Genomic DNA, 17,020 nt, shown 5'->3' on the forward strand with positions numbered 1-17,020 from the left:
AAAGCAGAACCGATTCCGACTTTCTGCCTGGGGTAGCAGCTGACCGCCCTCCTGAGTCAGCCGCTGCGACTCCAGGGTTACCAGAGTGTGTCTGTGCTGGAGGGAGCACCTTCCTGCCGCAGGAGCCCAGACTCGTCCGAGGGGCGAGGCCGGAAGCCGGGGGGCTGGCCTGGGGACCTGAAGGCACGAGGCGCCGGGCGCCCACATCGGCCCAGACGTGCAAAGGCGCGTCTCAATGCCTGTTTGCCTGAGAATCCAAAGAGGAAGGCTTTCGCTGAGCTGACCTCGAGCCGTCCTCGGTGCTTCATGGGTAGGAAGTCCTTTAATCCCACCGGGACCCTAGGAAGTAGGCACTGAGATTGTTCCCACTGGACAGATGGGGACACTGAGGCCACGGGAGGTTAAGGGGCAGAGCTGGGATCTGAACCCTAGGCCAGATGGCTGTGGAGGCTCTAACGGTGTTCTGTGGTCAACAGGTGCCAAGCGGACATTGGTGTCTCTGTCTTCGCCAGCACCGCATAGAATCCCCTGCCCTCGGTCCCATCCAGCGGGGCGAGGAACTCTGCTGCTTCTCCACCAGGCGTGTGCCCATCGTTGCAAAAACAGGGAGCTTCCAAAGGAGAAGTAAAACTAAGTTTCCTAATTTTGCCTGAAACCAGCATGTCCTGGAGTCCAGAAGCTGCACCCAGTGGCTGCCAACCCTCCTTCTTTGCAACCCAGGCCCGGCCCAGGGCCTCCTCCCTCCCCCGAGAGGCTTCATGAAAAGAGTCCTGGATTGGGAACCAGGAGCCCCAGGTCCTAGTCCCACCAAATGACCTTAACCCATCAGGGCCTCTCTTTCTTCATCTCTCGAATGGGGGCACGTGATCCTGTCTTTTTCATCATCCTGCCTTACGGAGTGTCAGACCCACAGAAGGTGCGAGCGCATGTTCTTTGGGTGAGTGAATGAAAATACGTGCCACAAGGTTGCTTCCCCTTCCTGGAAGGCCTTAAGGACAGGAAGTGGGCCTGACTCATCTTAAGTTCTCACATTCATAGAACTCTCCTCCTCCGCAGGCTTGTTCGTACAGGAAGTCGATCCCAAGCACCCACTATGTGCCTGGCTTGGTCCAGACCCCAGCGTCACCCGGGAGCCCCCGACGCCCTGGGCTTCCTCAGGCAAGAACAGCACCCGGCTGCCTTATAATCAGTAAGTTTGGCTTCTTCTAGGGACTTGGGTCATGATCCCTGCATTTCCACGGCCCCTGTGCCCAGCACGGGGGGAATACGGCCCAAAGAAAACCCTGACTTCACTACACACACACACACACACACACACACACACACCTGCGTGTGCACACGTGTTGGCATACATATGCACAGGCAATGAGACCCTAGGGCAGGAGTAGGATTTTCTGAGTTCAAATCCCAGTTCTTTGGCTTATGACCTATGTGACCTTGGGCAGACCCCTTTTCCTCTCTGAGCCTCATTTTCTCCATCTGTACAACGGGGACGATAATCCTGAGACTTTTCTCTACAGGGTTGTAAGGGGAGTGAGATCATGGGTATGAAAAGCTTTGGCTCAGTAAATGTGCTGTGCTCAATAAAATTGTTATTCTTGCTTCCTTCTTCCAGAAGGGAACGAGAACAGCTGTTGACTAAGTTCCAGGGAAATCCGTGTTTAGGGGCTTGGAATGTAGGAATTTTCTCGGTTGTATTTGATGGGGATTGACAGAAATGTAGCCTTAGGATCAGAGAATGGAAGAGACCCAAGAAGCCACCGTATCTGTGGCCGAGACAGCCAGTTGTCCGCAAAAACCAATCTCCCCTCTACAGCACACAGCTGTCACTGGGAAGAAGCCACCCTGGCTAGGAACCCCATTTCCCAGCCCCCTTTGCAACTAGATTGGTCACATGATTAGTTCTTAGGCAGTGGTGGAAGGCAGTTCAGAAGCAAGCATGCCACCTCCATGCTTTCCTTCATCAGTGACCATGTCCACGGGGACAGTAGGGCCATGAAATGGGTCCCTGAATCGCCACGTGGAAGAAGAGCACCCTCCATTCAGAAATGCCTGCCTTATGATAAACGCCTGTTTTGTTTGAGCCATTATATGCATTTGGGTCTATCTGTCATGACAGCTACTACCCTGACCTGACAAACACAACATTCTTATTTACAAACTAGAGGGAGCCTGCAAGTCCTCGCTCCCATCCACCCAGGAGCCTGCAAGTCCTCGCTCCTGGCCAGAGCGCCGCTCCTGTAGCTCCCTCCGCCCCCCGTCTGGCCGCTCCATGCCTGCGTATGCAAATTAACCCTCCATCTTTGTTGGGTTAATTTGCATACTCCTGATTGGCTCGTGGGTGTCGCGAAGGTACGGTCAATTTGCATATTTCTCTTTTCTCAGTGCAGATGATTATGGCCAGAGAGGACCTTGCCCAAGGTCACAGATCATATTCAGCAAAGGGCAAGAACTTTGGTCTCGTAACAATTTGGAGTAGGTCTGCAATCTTCCACCTGCTCCACAGGGCTATCACGATTCTTAAAGGTCCGTTAGCGATGAGAGTGATGTTTAGTGGATCCCTCCACTCCTATTTCAATTAGGATAGCACCACCTTGATCTGTTTCCTCCATATATTTTCATTGGAGGAAAGGATTCTGTGGCTTAAGATACTTCCCAAGTCTGCACATAATCTGCTTTCTGTGGTACAACACAACAAAGTTTCACTTCTTCTCCACCATGCCTCCTGACCTCAACTGCTGACACAGGGTATAACTTGCAAAGAGTACATATATATTTGCTTAGAAAGGAAAACGACAAACCTCAGTGTGCAGCGAAGAACCCAGAAACCTGGGCAAAGGCAAGGGAAAAAGACGGTCAAGTACTCTACCACAACGGTTCTTAAGTTTTGGGGTGCATCAAACTCCTCCGTGAAGTGGTTTCCAAATGCAGACTTTGCACCGCTTACCCTCAGATATTCTGACTCAGAAAAATGAAGCTCTAAGAAACACTCATGATTCTCATGATTATTGATCAGAATGTCAGTAATCCCAGGATTCCACTTTGAAAAGTCTTGAGTCTACTTCATAGCCTCAAAACTGGCATTGATACCTGCACCTGTGCAAGCACAGCTCAAAGAGAATGAAATCAGCTTTTGGTTTTCTTGTACACTAACAGGAACCTGGGCATTAATAATCGACTGGTAAAGAAATCAGTAATTATTTCTACTTGGCTCACATGGGAGTCACAGGTGTAGATAGCATGGTGGTATAGAAATGATAACAGAATAATAGCTAATGTTTATAGAGCCCTTGCTACATGATAAGCCCTCTGCTACATGCTCCTCATATATAATCTCATTTAATCTTTTAATAATCCTAGGAGGTAATTACTATTCATACTCCCATTTTATAGATGAGGAAACTGAGGTATAAAGATAAGGCATAACTTGTTCTCTGTCACTAAGGTGGCAGGTGGCAGACCAGGATCAAACCCACCCGACAGAACCCAACCCCATAGCCATAGTGCTCTATTGCCTTTCATCGAGGTCTAGCATCAGAACCCCTCACCAGGACTCAGTTTCCTAATCTGTCAAACAGACGTATTAATAGCACCTTTATCATAATAGCCATGCTGAGGATTCAAGAAAATTATAGCAATAAGATGGTTTGCCAACTGACAGGAGTTATTAAGTAAACATCTAAGAGACGGGACTTTAGGCTGGCTCCCTCATCCCATTTTACAGATGGTGAAACTGAGGCCTGGCTACTTTACTTCTTCGATGAACATTTAACTGAGCACCTGCTACATGCTAGGTCTTGTGCAGGGGACTGGGGATACAGAGAGAAGAATACCCTGTTGTGGCCTCAAGGAGCTCCCAGGCTAAGAGGAGACAGACAGCAGGACAGGCAATGACAAGACAGTGTGATAGGCACTGTGATGGTTGAGTATAGGCACCACGAGAGCCTAGTGGAGATAGGTGTTGACCCCGTTAGAGGGGTGAGGGGGGGGGGGACTTTTCACAAGGGCTCAGCTAAAGAGGGAAGTACTTACCCAAAGTCAAGTTTATCTATTCGCTGAAGTTTGGAGGAGTCCAGCGAAGGTCCCTGTGTACCCAGCGATACATAACTCCTCCCTTGGGCTTCTCAATGCCGGGCACGCCACGGCTGGAGCATCGCGGGTTTCAGGTAAACCTTCTAAGAAAACGCCAAGCCGCCTTCCTCCCGCCAGCCGAGAGGCCTGAATTAGCGGATGCTGTTCATGTCAGCGGCACGGGCATTTGGAGAAGTTTTTCCTTTGGGCAAGTCGGAGGAAGCAAAAGAGACAGCGAGCGCCGCAAGGAGGCTGGTCTTGAAAAGGAAGTAGGGGGGTTCCCGAAGGGAAACTGGGGCCCAGGCCCTTCGTGGAAAGAGAAAGCAGACCCAGGGCCTGGCGGCTGCCTCGCCCCCCTCTCTGAGCCACACCCGTCTGAGTGAGCAGACTCACCCCCAATAGCATGACAGGCATCCCTCCGCAGCCGCGGGGGGTTGGCTCCACGACCCCGGGTGGATACCAAAGTCCACAAATGCTCAAGCCACTCACACGAAACCGTGTGGTGCTTGCACACAACCCACGCACATCCTCACATGCACTTTGAATCATCTCTGGACGACTTATACCACCTAACCCAATGTAAATGCTGAGCAAATAGCTGTTCTACTGTATTGTTTAGGGAATAATGAAAAAAAATAATGCAGATGCATCTATTTTAACTAAGTTACACGTAGCATAGGTCAGCAACAGCAACACTTTTCTTTTTTATTTCGCCAAGATTTTTGACCCGCGGTTGGTTGAATCTGCAGAGGCGGAACCCGAGATACGGAGCGAGGGCTGGCTGCACTTAATTATTACGTGTTATTTTCTTGTGATGTTGCCAAAAAAACCTCGTCTTTATGGCTTTCCCATTTAAAATGTGCTCATCTGAAAACAGAGAGGGGAGGGGAATACTTTGAACGGAGACCGAGGGCAAACGGTTCATAGCCTTCATATACAAAGAACTCTTAGATGTCAATAAGAAAAAGATGCACAAGCCAACAGAGGGGGAAAAAAATGGAGATGGACTTGAAGAGGATAATTATAAGAGAAAAGGGAACAACAAGATTATAAAGGCTGCTCCGTGTTCATAAAGACCTGTAAAGTGAGGCGGCCACATGTTCCCTCTCACCTTTCTCATCAGGGAAGTTTGACTAGGAAGAGCTGGGAGAAGACTGCACCCGGTACAGAGCCGGGGAAGTTCAAGCCAGCACCGCCTGTGGGGACAAATGTGTCCCAAAGCCTCAACATCCTTAAAAACAGGCAAACCTTTGACCCAGCGATTTCACTTTTGGAACACTGTCCATAAAACACACACACACACACACACACACACCCCAAAAAGAAAGGAAGGAAGGAAGGAAGGAAGGAAGGAAGGAAGGAAGGAAGGAAGGAAGGAAGGAAGAAAGAAAGAAAGAAAGAAAGAAAGAAAGAAAGAAAGAAAGAAAGAAAGAAAGGAAGGAAGGAAGGAAGGAAGGAAGAAAGAAAGAAAAGGAAGGAAGGAAGAAAAGATTAAGAAAAAAACAAACAAGCCCAAAGTTGACATCCTAGAGTGGTCACTGCAGCACTATTCATCACCAGGAACAACCCGATGAGAAATGATGCCATAAACCCCAAGACAAGACCTGTTTTCCATGCAGCCATTCGGATGGTGGAGGAATAAGGTGACAGGGAAGGAAGCTCGCAGTCCGAGGGGAAGCACGAGGGAGATTACCAGACACGAGGTTGGAAAAGTGAGTGTGAAACCACAGTGCAGTAGAAGGTGGTGTATGATAGACCTGTACACTGGAAACCTATGCCATCGTTTTAACCCATGCCACCCCAAAAAATTTAATTTTAGAAATGGGGGGGGGGAGGAGTGAGTATGTGTATCCACATTTACATGCTTACATGCGTCGGGTACATTGCAGGCACCCAACAACCATCATGGGTCCATGAGTGAGTGGGTGAGCGAGTGACTGATGGGGAGGGCACCTGCAAGACCACCTCTGGGCTAGGACCCCTCTTTCGTCTCTGTCCTGAGAGTTAGTGCTGCCCCGTGGTAATGACCCTCATTTCATTCCAATCTTTAAAAATAAAAAAATTTTTAATTGATTTCAGAGAGGAAGGGAGAGGGAGAGGGAGAGAGAGAGAAACATCAATGATGAGAGTCATTGATTGGCTGCCCTCCTCCACTGGGGATCGAGCCTGCAACCCTGGGCATGTGCCCTGACCGGGGAATTGAACCGTGACCTCCTGGTTCATAGGTCGACACTCAACCACTGAGCCACGCCGGCCAGGCTCATTCCAACCTTGACCTCCCAGCTGACTGTCCCCGCAGCCCTGAGCCAGTGCCCTCCCCTCGCTGAGCCTCAGTTTCCTCATCTGTAAAATGGGGACTCGGAAAGCACCTCCCTCGTGGGGCTGCTGGGAGATTAGCAGAGGGACGAAGGGAAACGCTGAGCTTCCTGCTTTTAAAACTCCGGTGGGCTCGCTGGTTTTTCCAGTGCGCATGCATGCCTTTTGGAAACCTGAACATCTGAATAGAATGCTAGTCATTTGGATGAAAGTTAACTTTTAAGAAGAACCCAAAGGGGAAGACGTCTCTCCTGGACTCGCACTCCCCTTTCCTGCCCCCTGCGGATGGGGTCAAAGCCACCCCTGGTACCTTGAGGCTGGTCTCCGCCCAGGTCTTCCTGAGGGCTCCCCTGGACTTCAGGCCACGCGAGGCTGTGCAGGAGGCCCGGTCCCCGGCTTCTTTCTCCCCATCACACTGTTCTTTGGCTGTGGCTGTGTGCCCAGAAAGCAGTTCATCTATTCATTCAACATCCCCTCGGACCCCACAGAGCGGCAGCCCCGCCCCCGCCCTAGAACACCCTCACCCCACAGGCTCCTGGGGAGACGCAGCCTGTGCTGAGCTCCGAGCTGGTTGGGGCTGCTGTCCCGCCAGGGACAGACTCCGCCAGAGAAACAGCTGGAGGGAGGAGGGCGGGAGGGAGGGGCAGGAAACCGGGCCGAACGAGGGCGGGGGCGGCCAGCTGCAGGGAGTGGGGGCTGCGGGGAGGCTGTCCCTGCCAGCCAGGGCCCGGGCTGCTGGGTGGTGGCTGGTGGCAAGGCCTGCTGGGGTCGGCCCGCCCCTCTGGCGGCCCAACCCAGCTGGGAGCCGTGCCCGTTGGCTGAGCGCACACGGGGAGCACTTCAGCTGGGGAAGCACCGTGCTCCCTACAAGGGCCTCCAGACCGCTGGCTGCCGGTGTCCCCCCACTCTGGCGCCTCTCACCCCAGGCCTCCGTGCGTGCTGTTCCTTCCACCTGAGTGCCCTTCCTGCCCCTGTCCGGGGCCTGATGACCTCTTGCTCCCTCTTTTATTATTATTATTATTATTATTATTATTATTATTACTACTAGAGGCCTGGCGCATGAAAATTCATGCACTGGAGGGGTGGGGTCCCTCAGCCCAGCCTGCCCCCTCTCACAGTCCGGGAGCCCTCAGGTGTGGGAGGTGACCCGACAATCAGGGGAAGGCGACGCCCCATCACATCTCTGCTGCTGCCACTGCTGGCAAAGCAAACCTCGGCAGGTCCTGGTTACCTGAGCCTTGGGTGGCCCTGGGCGGCTGGGGGGCTGAGGGGACTGGGGGACTCCGGAGGCAGGCACCGCCATCTTGTGGATGTGGGCGCCGCCATCTTTGAGGGCGTGACAGTCAATTAGCATATTCCCTCCTTATTGGCTGTGGGTGCCTCCATCTTTGCAATGGTGTGAGGGTCAATTAGCATATTCCCTCTTTATTAGATAGGATTATTTATTTTTTGTAAATTAAAACAGCAATGGGTTTTTTTTTAAAGTATCAACTGAACAAAGGTGACAATGTTTTATCAGGTTTGCTTTTATTAAATGTTGTACGGAAGCAAAAGTCACATACGTGATAGGACTAGGCAGTGACATACCATTTCTGGGCAGAACGCATCAAACCTTTAACTACGTTCAGATCCTGTGCAGCTTGCAGCCAGATTCTGTCTATGTACCTCACACCCTGTTTTACCAGCTGTTAATTATTTCATTGACTCAATGCACCCTAGCTTATTTGATCAATACTTTCTTGGTGGTTGATTAGATTATTCGCAACTTTTTAGCTACAATGAACACACTTGTCCAATTACTTTCTTATACAAAATCCTTATGGACATCTATATATATATAAAAGGCTAAGTGACCTACCGTCCGTCTGACTGACTGGCCGGTACATATGACGTGCACTGGCAATTTAAAAATAAATGTTAACTCACACATGCATGATACATATAAAGCTCTCACTAGAGCCAATCGCATGCATGTTTTAATTTTATAATACTACCAGAGGCCCGTTGCATGAAGATTCGTGCAATAGGCCTTCCTTCCCCTGGCTGCCGGCACTGGTTTTGCTCTGGCACCCGGGACCCAGGCCTTTGCTCTGGCTACCGCCTTCCGTCTTCGCTCCGGCCGGAGCCTTCAGTCTTTGCTCTGGCGCCGCTCCTGTAGCTCCCTCTGCCCCCCACTCTCCCCCTCATAGCAGGCGTCCCACCCCGCCCGGCCACTCCGCGCCTGCTTGCGTGCTGCTCAGAGGCCTGGAACGGCTGGGGGGTGGGGCCACCACCATCTTTGTCGGATTAATTGCATACTCACTCCTGATTGGCTGGTGGGTGTCGTGAAGTTATGGTCAATTTGCATACTTCTCTTTTATTAGTGTAGATATTACATATGCTATTTTGACATGCAATTTTTTGCAGTAACATAATTACAACACGAATCTCTCTTCTCATTAATTTCCTTTCAATGTGCACGAATCCATGCACTGGGCCACTAGTATGTTCATATTATTCAAAGGGTCTCTGCTCCCCCTTCAGGTCTCAGCTTGGGGAGCAGCTCCTGGGAAGCCTTCCCTGCCTGGAGGGGGTGCGGGGGTGGGGGCTCTGCTCTGGGCTCCCTTAGCCCCTTGGGCTCCCCCATCACAGCACTGACTCCTGTGAACGTGTCCCTCCCTGTGAGGGCGTCTCTCCCTTGCACTGGGAACTCCTTGGGGAAGGGATGCATTTCGTCCCCTGCTCTGTCCCCAGCTCAGCACCGTGCCTGGCTCAGCGTCTGCATCATCCCATCATCATCGCCATCATCAGGGGAATCATCCAAACGGCTGACAGCCGGGCAGTGTGCTGGGCACTTGCTACTTATCCTCACTGCAACCCTAGGAAGTAATTACGTCTGTCCCCATTTTACCGATGAGGAAACTGGGACAGAGGAAGGTTAGGTCACTCGTCCAAGGCCAACAGCTGGTCGGTTGGAAGAGTTCCAAGCGGGCTGCCTGGCTCCAGAGCCCAGCCCTTTGCCTCCACATTAAAGAACGGACAGAGGGGCCGACCGAGCGCTTTCCATGCAGCCGGGGGAGGTGTCACGTGCCCATTTTACAGATGAGGGTGCTGTGGCCACAGAGGGGAAGTGGTTTTGCCGAGGGTGCCCAGATCATGGCCACAGATCTGATTGCAAAGCTAAGGCTGCAGAAAATAACGTGTGTGCAGAGGAAACAGGAAGGCAAGGGGAGGGCAGGGGAGGGCAGAAGGACAGAGGGAGGAAGAGAGGGAGGGAGTTGGTTCACCTCAAAGGCTTGGGCAGGTGGGGGAACATGTCCTTCACCATCTGACCAGCCTTAGAACCTCACCTCTCCCCCCCCCCCCCCCCCCCCCGCATCCTCCACTGTGAATTCAGTGAGATTTACACTTAAAAAACGATCTCGTCTAACTGGTTCATTTCCGAGATAATAACTGGAAGCACAGAGAGGTTAAGTCACTTGCCCAAGGTCACACAGCTCCCTAGCGTCAGACGTCAGACCCAGCCTGACTCCGAACCCCTCTCCTACCCCCTTCTGCCAGGCTTGCCCAGCGGACTAAGCGCTTCCGTCTCATCCTGCCTCGCTGTACAGATGGGACCACTGGATTCGGAGAAGGCGAGACGCACCCAAGGTCACCCAGCAGTGAGCAGCAGCCCCAAAGCCTCCTGGCCCAAAGGAGAGGACATTCCGCAATGCAACGGGGAGCCCGTACATCACCCCTAAAGGTCCGTGACTAACAGACACCAGTGGGACCCCAGCAGCAGCCTCGCCTGGGAGCCTGGGAGACATGCACACTCCCAGACCTCACTGCAGACAGCAGAATGGGACCCTCGGGGCCGGCGCCCAGCCAGCTGTGGGGGAGCAAGCTGCTGGGGGAGCCGGAGCTCGCTGGAGTCTGAAAATCACAGATACAGACATTTCCATTAGGAATACAACCTGGGTCCCAGAACAAGTTCTCTTGCCAGGCCACAGACTAGTGGTTAAGCAGGGGGGCTTTGCCCGGCCAGTGTGGCTCAGTGGTGGAGCATCGACCTATGAACCAGGAGGTCACGGTTCCATTCCAGATCAGGGCACATGCCTGGGTTGCAGGCTGGACCCCCAGTAGGGGGCGTGCAAGAGGCAGCCGATTTGATGGTTCTCTCTCTCTCATCATGGATGTTTCTTTCTCTCTGAAATCAATAAACAAGATATTGAAAAAGAAAAAAGAAGGAGGAGGAGGAGGAGGGCTTTGAGGTCAGGTAGACCAGATCTGATTGAAACCCTGTCTCCACCCCTGTGAGCCCCGTGATGGGGGCAAGTCCTTTCACCTCTCCGAGCCTCGGCTTCCTCATCTGCTGTGGGAGGAGGAGCGAGGAGGAGGAGTGAAGGAGGAAGAGGGGGAGAGGAGGGTAAGGATGGAGAGGTGGAGAAGAGGGAGGAGGAGTGGGGGAGCCGGCCTTTCTGGAAAATCAAGCACACTTGGGGGATCCTGGAAGGGGAGCCAGGTGAACCCCACCTGCGGATGTGTTACCAAAGCAAGCGAGACTTGATTGGCCGCAGCAAAAGCACCCGCAGGACAGTGAAACAAGGAAGGGCACGGGAGAAACAGCAGGAGCGCCCCGGCTGGGCTGCTTTAGTCACGGGGAGTCAGAGAAAAGGGGGTCTTGGAGGCAGGTTCAGGGGTTACCCTGGATGAGCTGCCGCTGCCCATTGCTCCCCTGGTTGTAAGTCTCTTGGGGTCCCTTAGAGGGAAGAAGGGGGAAGGGAATGGCGTGGGCATGCTCCTCCAGGGGAGAGCGAGTGCTGGGCCCTTTGCTCGAGGGTATTTTTCCCTCTTGCTGGTGGGAATCTTAGGGGTGGGGGCAGTTTCATTAGAACAGGCGTCCTCAAACTACGGCCCGTGGGCCGCATGCGGATGTTTTTGCCGTTTTGTTTTTTTACTTCAACGTAAGATATGGGCAGTGTGCATAGGAATTTGTTCATAGTTTTTTTTTAAACTATAGTCCGGCCCTCCAACGGTCTGAGGGACCGTGAACTGGCCCCCTGTTTAAAAAGTTTGAGGACCCCTGCATTAGAATATCCGGCAGCTTTCCAGGTGCATCCTTTCAGGGTCTAGGTCTCCACTGATTGGTCGGGGCCGGCAGGGGGTCATTAGTCAATACAGCTGGTCCTGAGGCAGCCACAGGGCCATTTGCCTGGTTTTGCTGCGTTGCTGGGCCTGGAGCTGAAACACAACTGAGGCCTGGATGTTATCTTTAGGGAGGAAGGGTCTGGGGGTGCAAACTGCAGGACCAGGGGATGCTAGGGGAGGAAAGGTCACCCGGGGGCGAGGCCCTTGTTTTCCCAGTTTTGCTCTTAGCACCTTCTGTACCTGGCCCATTGTCCTTGCTCCGCTGAGTCTGCCGAATGGCCTAGAACAGATGGGTTTATGGGAATCGCCTCTCCCCACTTCGGTGCACTACTGTGGGCCTCCCCCGCAGCCCGAGACTGTGATGAGGTTTCATCAGCTGGGAGCCACGGGTGGCTCTGGCCGGCCAGGCCTCTGGTTGCCAGGGGTCGGGGGTGAAGCACAGAACCCTCCTCTCCCCCCTGCCCCCCCCCCCCCCCCCCCCCCGAAGAACAGAGACCATCCGAAGCCGCCATTCTGCACTTGGGTAAGTTTGGCATTTTCTTCCTGGGAGTGGAAAGGGGTTGGGAGGAGGGGATGTGTTTTTTTAACAGGATTTTGAAAACTGTGACCTGACGTGGGGATATTGGGGCCTGAGAGAGGCAGTGGCCTACAGGGCATTTAAGAGGCCTCTGTTTATTCCCTTGGAATCTGTAGTCCCAAGGTTTCGGATCGAGCTTCATCTTTAAAAAAAAAAAAAAATATATATATATATATATATATATATATATATATATATATATATGATTGATTTCAGAAAGGGAGGGAGAGGGAGAGAGAGATAAAACATCAATGATGAGAGAGAATCATGGATCCCCTGCCACCTGCACGCCCCACACTGGGGGGACCAAGCCTGCAACCCAGGCATGTGCCCTGACCCCGGACTGTGACCTCCTGGTTCAGGAGCCACGCCGATCGGGCCGGCTTCATCCTGACGCTCCACTCCAGTCGGTTGGTTCTGGAATCCGGGAGCTCTGCGTTCAGGGGATCCGAGGTCACACCCAGGCCTGGCTGGAAAGAGCACAGTGATCGATTAGCAATGCCTGCCCCAGACCTGGGGGGCCGGGGCGGGGTGACTTGCTCCTCCCACTCTGTCCTCCAACAACTGTCCATCCCATAGAGCCCGATGTAGTCTGAAGTATTTTAAAACCTTTTCAGCTGTTTGTATACGTGCGTATGTGTCCGGGGACCTGAGGGACGTTTTGAGTTTTTGCCATGATGTGTGGGTGGGGGTCCTCAAAATGCCAGCGACCCCAGAACCTTCAATGGCCTTCAAACAGGCTCTCCCGGGCTCCCAGCTCCTCGGGCCTCACTCAAATCGGGCTGAAGAGGGAGATTTTTCCATGGATTTTTTTTTTTTTTACAAGGAGGCCGTATGTACCTTTTTATGTGGGTCATTAAAAAAATAAAAAACTTTAAAAACACGGAGCAACACGAGAAATTCGTCATAGCAACGGGGCTGCTTCTCCTATTTTTGAAAAGTGAGCTTCACCCTCCTCCTCTTAGTACAGAAAGTTTATTTTCCTGCCGGGGCCTCTGACTCAGAGACCAGCCCAAAACTCAGGCGGCCGCCTCTGAGGAGAGGCGGGAGGGGTGGGGGCCCTGGGCCTGGGCCCGGGTGGGTGACGCCTGGGGGTCCCAGACCTCAGATCCTCGTCATCTGGCACGTCCCCCAGGCACGCAGGTGCCCCCGGTTTCTGGTCACCCACGTGCTCCCACCCCGGCTACCGCTTCAGAGCAGCCCGCCTGGCAGGCACAGCTGAAGGACTTGCACCAGTTCTGTAAACATTAAAATATTTCCCGAGCAGCCAGTGAAGCCCAGCTCCACAGGACCCAGGAGCCAGAGGGGTAAGGATTCTCAAGCAGGGGGGCCTGGGGGCCTGACTCAGGGTGCCTTTTCATTGATCAGGGCCCGTGTCCTATCAGATGATAAAGAAAAGATTCCCGCAGCCCGAGGGCTTCCAGGTAGCAACCGAGGGAATTGAGAGCACGGTGTAGGTTCGAATCCTGCCCCACCACTTACCAGCTGTGTGACCTAAGGCAAGTGGCTTAACCTCTCTGTGCCTCAGAGAGATTATAATAGAGGGCATCGAGGTAATAATAGAAACAGTGAGTGATGGTGGCAAGGACTTGGGTTAACCCATATAAAGCACTTAGTACCTGGAACATAGACTCTCAATCATTTCCTAGCTCCTATCCTTAAAAAAAAAAAAAAAAAAAAGATTCTTAAGTTGATTTTTAGAGAGGAAGGGAGAGTGAGAGAGAGAGAGGAACATCAATGTGAGAGCAGAACGGGTGCCTCCTGCACACCTCTTGCTGGGGACTGGGCCCGCAACCTGGGCATGTGCCCAGACCTGGAATCGAACCAGCGGCCTTTGGGTGCATGAACAAGGCCCAGCCAATGGAGCCACCAGCCAGGGACCTGTTTCTTATCCTTTATCCATGACCCGTAAGAAAGCCGCCATCACGGGATCATAAGCGTGTCAGGAGACAGCCCAGGTCTAAATCAACACCTTCCTTCATTTCCCCGGGCTTGTCCCTGCTCAGACAGCCGCCCTCCGAGGCGCCGCACCCTGGAAGGCTCATAAATAAGATTTCTCTCCGGGCTGCTCGCTAGCTGTTCGCGGCAGCTGGCCGCCTCCTGCTTCAGTGCTCTCCGCGTGCCTCCGTGTGATGTCGGGGCGGGAGGAAGGAGATGAGGGCCCAAGGGCTCATCTCGAATTCAGCAAAGGAAACTGTGAATTATTCACCCCGAAAGACGTCTGTCTAGCTCTGGCCGGATTCACTCCTTCGGGAGGTGGGTGGGCGGGGGGATCTGCCCACCCTCACTGCTTTCACAGGGAGTCATGTGTGGCCTCCCAGAGCCCAAGATCCTGGGTGGCCACGCTCTTGGATTCGTTTCATGCCCGCCGCTGCCAACCTTGGTTTTCACTATTTGAGGCATCTTGGTTCCCAAAACCCGAACTGGGCTCTGATGGCATCCGAAAAACCACGCCGGCCGGCTCAGCGGTTGAGCGTCGACCTGTGAACTGGGAGGTCACTGTTCAATTCCCAGTCGGGGCACGTGCCCAGGTTGCTGGCTCGATCCCCAGTGTGGGGCCTGCAGGAGGCAGCCAATCAATCATTCTCTCTCATCATTGATGTTTCTATCTCTCTCTCTCCCTCGCCCTTCCTCTCTGAAATAAATTAAAAAAAAATAACAAAAAATAAAATAAGCTGTGAAAAAAGTTTTGTTTTTTTTTAAAAGAAAGAACTGGAGGAAAACAAGATAACTTTACCTCCCTCTCCTCTCCCACCTCTTCTCGTAAATTCCTATCCCATCTTTAGATGGCAACTTGGTCACTTCCTGTAGGAAGTCTTGATGGAGGGCTCACAGGTCTTGAACACCTTCTCCAACACTTGCCAATCTCCCTTTATAACAGAGAGAACCGGCACGGATTGGGCTCGGAGCTTTGGGCAGACAACAGTGTCTAGCTATTCAAATAAAACATTGAATGCCATTGTTTTATTTCCACTGTTTCTTGGGGGAGGGATAGTTGGTGGTTACCTTCTAGTTGAGGAAAGCAATCATTGGTTTCTATTTACTGTGATCATCGCAATTTTCCCTGTGAGCGACACTTAACTGATCATCTTCATGAGCACATTTACTGACATTTTTAATGAGATTTAAAAGAAAAGTATTAAATCCGTGACACCTTCGAGGTGGTATACAAGCAGAGCAAAAATCAAAAAGGTGGCACCGGATGACAGAGGCTGGAGAAACGCTGCCCCGTGAAATTAAAAATAACCCAGCCATGTAATTATATTGCCCTGCCAGTATATTGCAAGTTACCTAAATAGCACAAATTCACAGTAGCCCATCACTATTAAAGCACATTCTTGAGGGCTTACGTGTGCGGTTACTTTAGCAACAGAGCTATAACTGAATCCTATTCAAACCGCAAGACATACGTGCCTGAAAACCTAATTATTGGGCAATTATAGACCTAAGAAACACAGCCACGTCTCGATTCCCCCGTGGTAGTCGGATAAAACGTGTCTACACAGAAGCCGTGTGGCAAGGAAGAGCCCTTCCCTCCATTGCGGACCCTCGACCACCTGTGCCTGCAGAACCGCAGGTATTCATTCATTCATTTGCTCGTTTATAGTCACACAATCACTCGCTGCCATTTCAACTGAGCCGGGGTGATGTGACCCAGAAACACAGTGAAGGACCGCAGTGAACCTCCAGTCCAGAAGGGGGCGCCAGATGTCACGCCCACCCCCCTCCCGCCCCCCACCTTCCATGCCTGCCAACTGCATTCTGACGAGAACACCATTCTTTGCTAGCATAGAACCAAGGAACCTGCTGACCCTGGAGGTAGTCAGAGAAGGCTTCCCAGAGGAAGTGGCCACGTTGAGATCTAAAGATGGAGTAGGAATTGACGAGAGGAGGTGGGCGAGGAGAGGGAGGTGACAGGGCAGGTGCGCCCAGGTATGTGCATGAGCCCCTCGCCTCCCATGCGCCCCTCGTGCAGTGAGCATCTCACCCTGGGCCATCACCCCCAAGAGTGATCCTTGCATTCAAAGATACGTGTTTCAAATGCCTTGACCCTGAAGTGCCAGCCAGCAAGGGTTCTTCAGTGGGGACATGAGTACCCAGTCCCAACACTGAGGGAAAAGAGAGATGGTGAGTGGGTCTCCAACAGCAGCCTCCCTGTGGGATATGAAAGAGGGATTTGCCTTTGCCGCTCAGAATTTTTTTATCAGAGGCACCAACCTAGTGGTTCTTAGCCAAGGGCTGTACTTGGGACTCTAGGGAGCTATCCAAGACCAAGCCACGCCCAGGACATAGTTATAACAGGCCACGCCTAGGACATAACAGGCCATACCTAGGACATAACAGACCATGCCCAGGACATACTCATAACAGGCCATGCCTAGGACATAACAGGCCACGCCTAGGACATAACAACAGGCCATGCCCAGGTCATTCAGTTAGTCTCCCTGGGGTGGGGCCCAGTGACCAGTAATGTTTAAAGCTCCCCTGGGGGAGGGGGGGGATCAAGTGTGTGGCCAAGGCTGAGAACTACATAGTAGAAAACCTAACCCCTATGGAGGATTCAAATCTACAAAAACTTACTGCACACCTACTATGCACTAGGCCCTGGGCCGGGGGCAAGGTGGGGGTTGGTAAGAATCAGATCCCATAGTCATTTGAGAACCACTACAGAAGGCTTCACCCACTCTGAACAAATGCGTGCTAGAGCCCAGATCGAGCTGAAAAGTGCTTTGGTCGAGAATTGCCTGGCGGGGGGCGGGGGGGGGGGGGTCTGGTTAAAATCAGGTTCTGATTCAGCAGGTCTGAGTTGGGGCCCAGGAGTCTGCACTTCCTACAAGTGTCTCCTGTCTCTCCTGTGGGTGGCCAGCTCCTTCAAGGGAACCTCTCAGATGTCAGCTGCTTCTCCTCACCATTTCTCCACCCCTCCGCCAGTCCTGAGCATCGCCC

General features: G+C 52.5%; 1 protein-coding gene and 1 long non-coding RNA gene across 3 annotated transcripts in view; one reads left to right on the forward strand and one right to left on the reverse strand.

Annotated features, from left to right (window-relative positions):
• The window catches only part of CMKLR1 (chemerin chemokine-like receptor 1), a 33,644-nt gene extending 26,777 nt beyond the window's left edge, over window positions 1-6,867 (reverse strand). Inside the window, exon 1 of one of the 2 annotated variants that reach the window (XM_079762594.1) lies at window positions 6,698-6,867. The gene's annotated coding sequence lies outside the window, so the exon portion shown is untranslated. Of the gene's footprint in view, window positions 1-4,032; window positions 4,223-6,697 lie in introns of those variants that run through there. The other variant, XM_079762596.1, reaches the window with a different exon arrangement.
• LOC307094082 lies at window positions 487-10,347 on the forward strand. Its single transcript, XR_013813038.1, has 3 exons — window positions 487-937; window positions 1,057-1,189; window positions 9,928-10,347. It is a non-coding gene; the product is annotated as an uncharacterized lncRNA (long non-coding RNA).
• The last annotated feature ends 6,673 nt before the right edge of the window (window positions 10,348-17,020 follow it).

This window comes from Cnephaeus nilssonii, assembly GCF_951640355.1.
Source record: "Cnephaeus nilssonii genome assembly, chromosome: 22".
NCBI lineage: Eukaryota > Metazoa > Chordata > Mammalia > Chiroptera > Vespertilionidae > Cnephaeus > Cnephaeus nilssonii.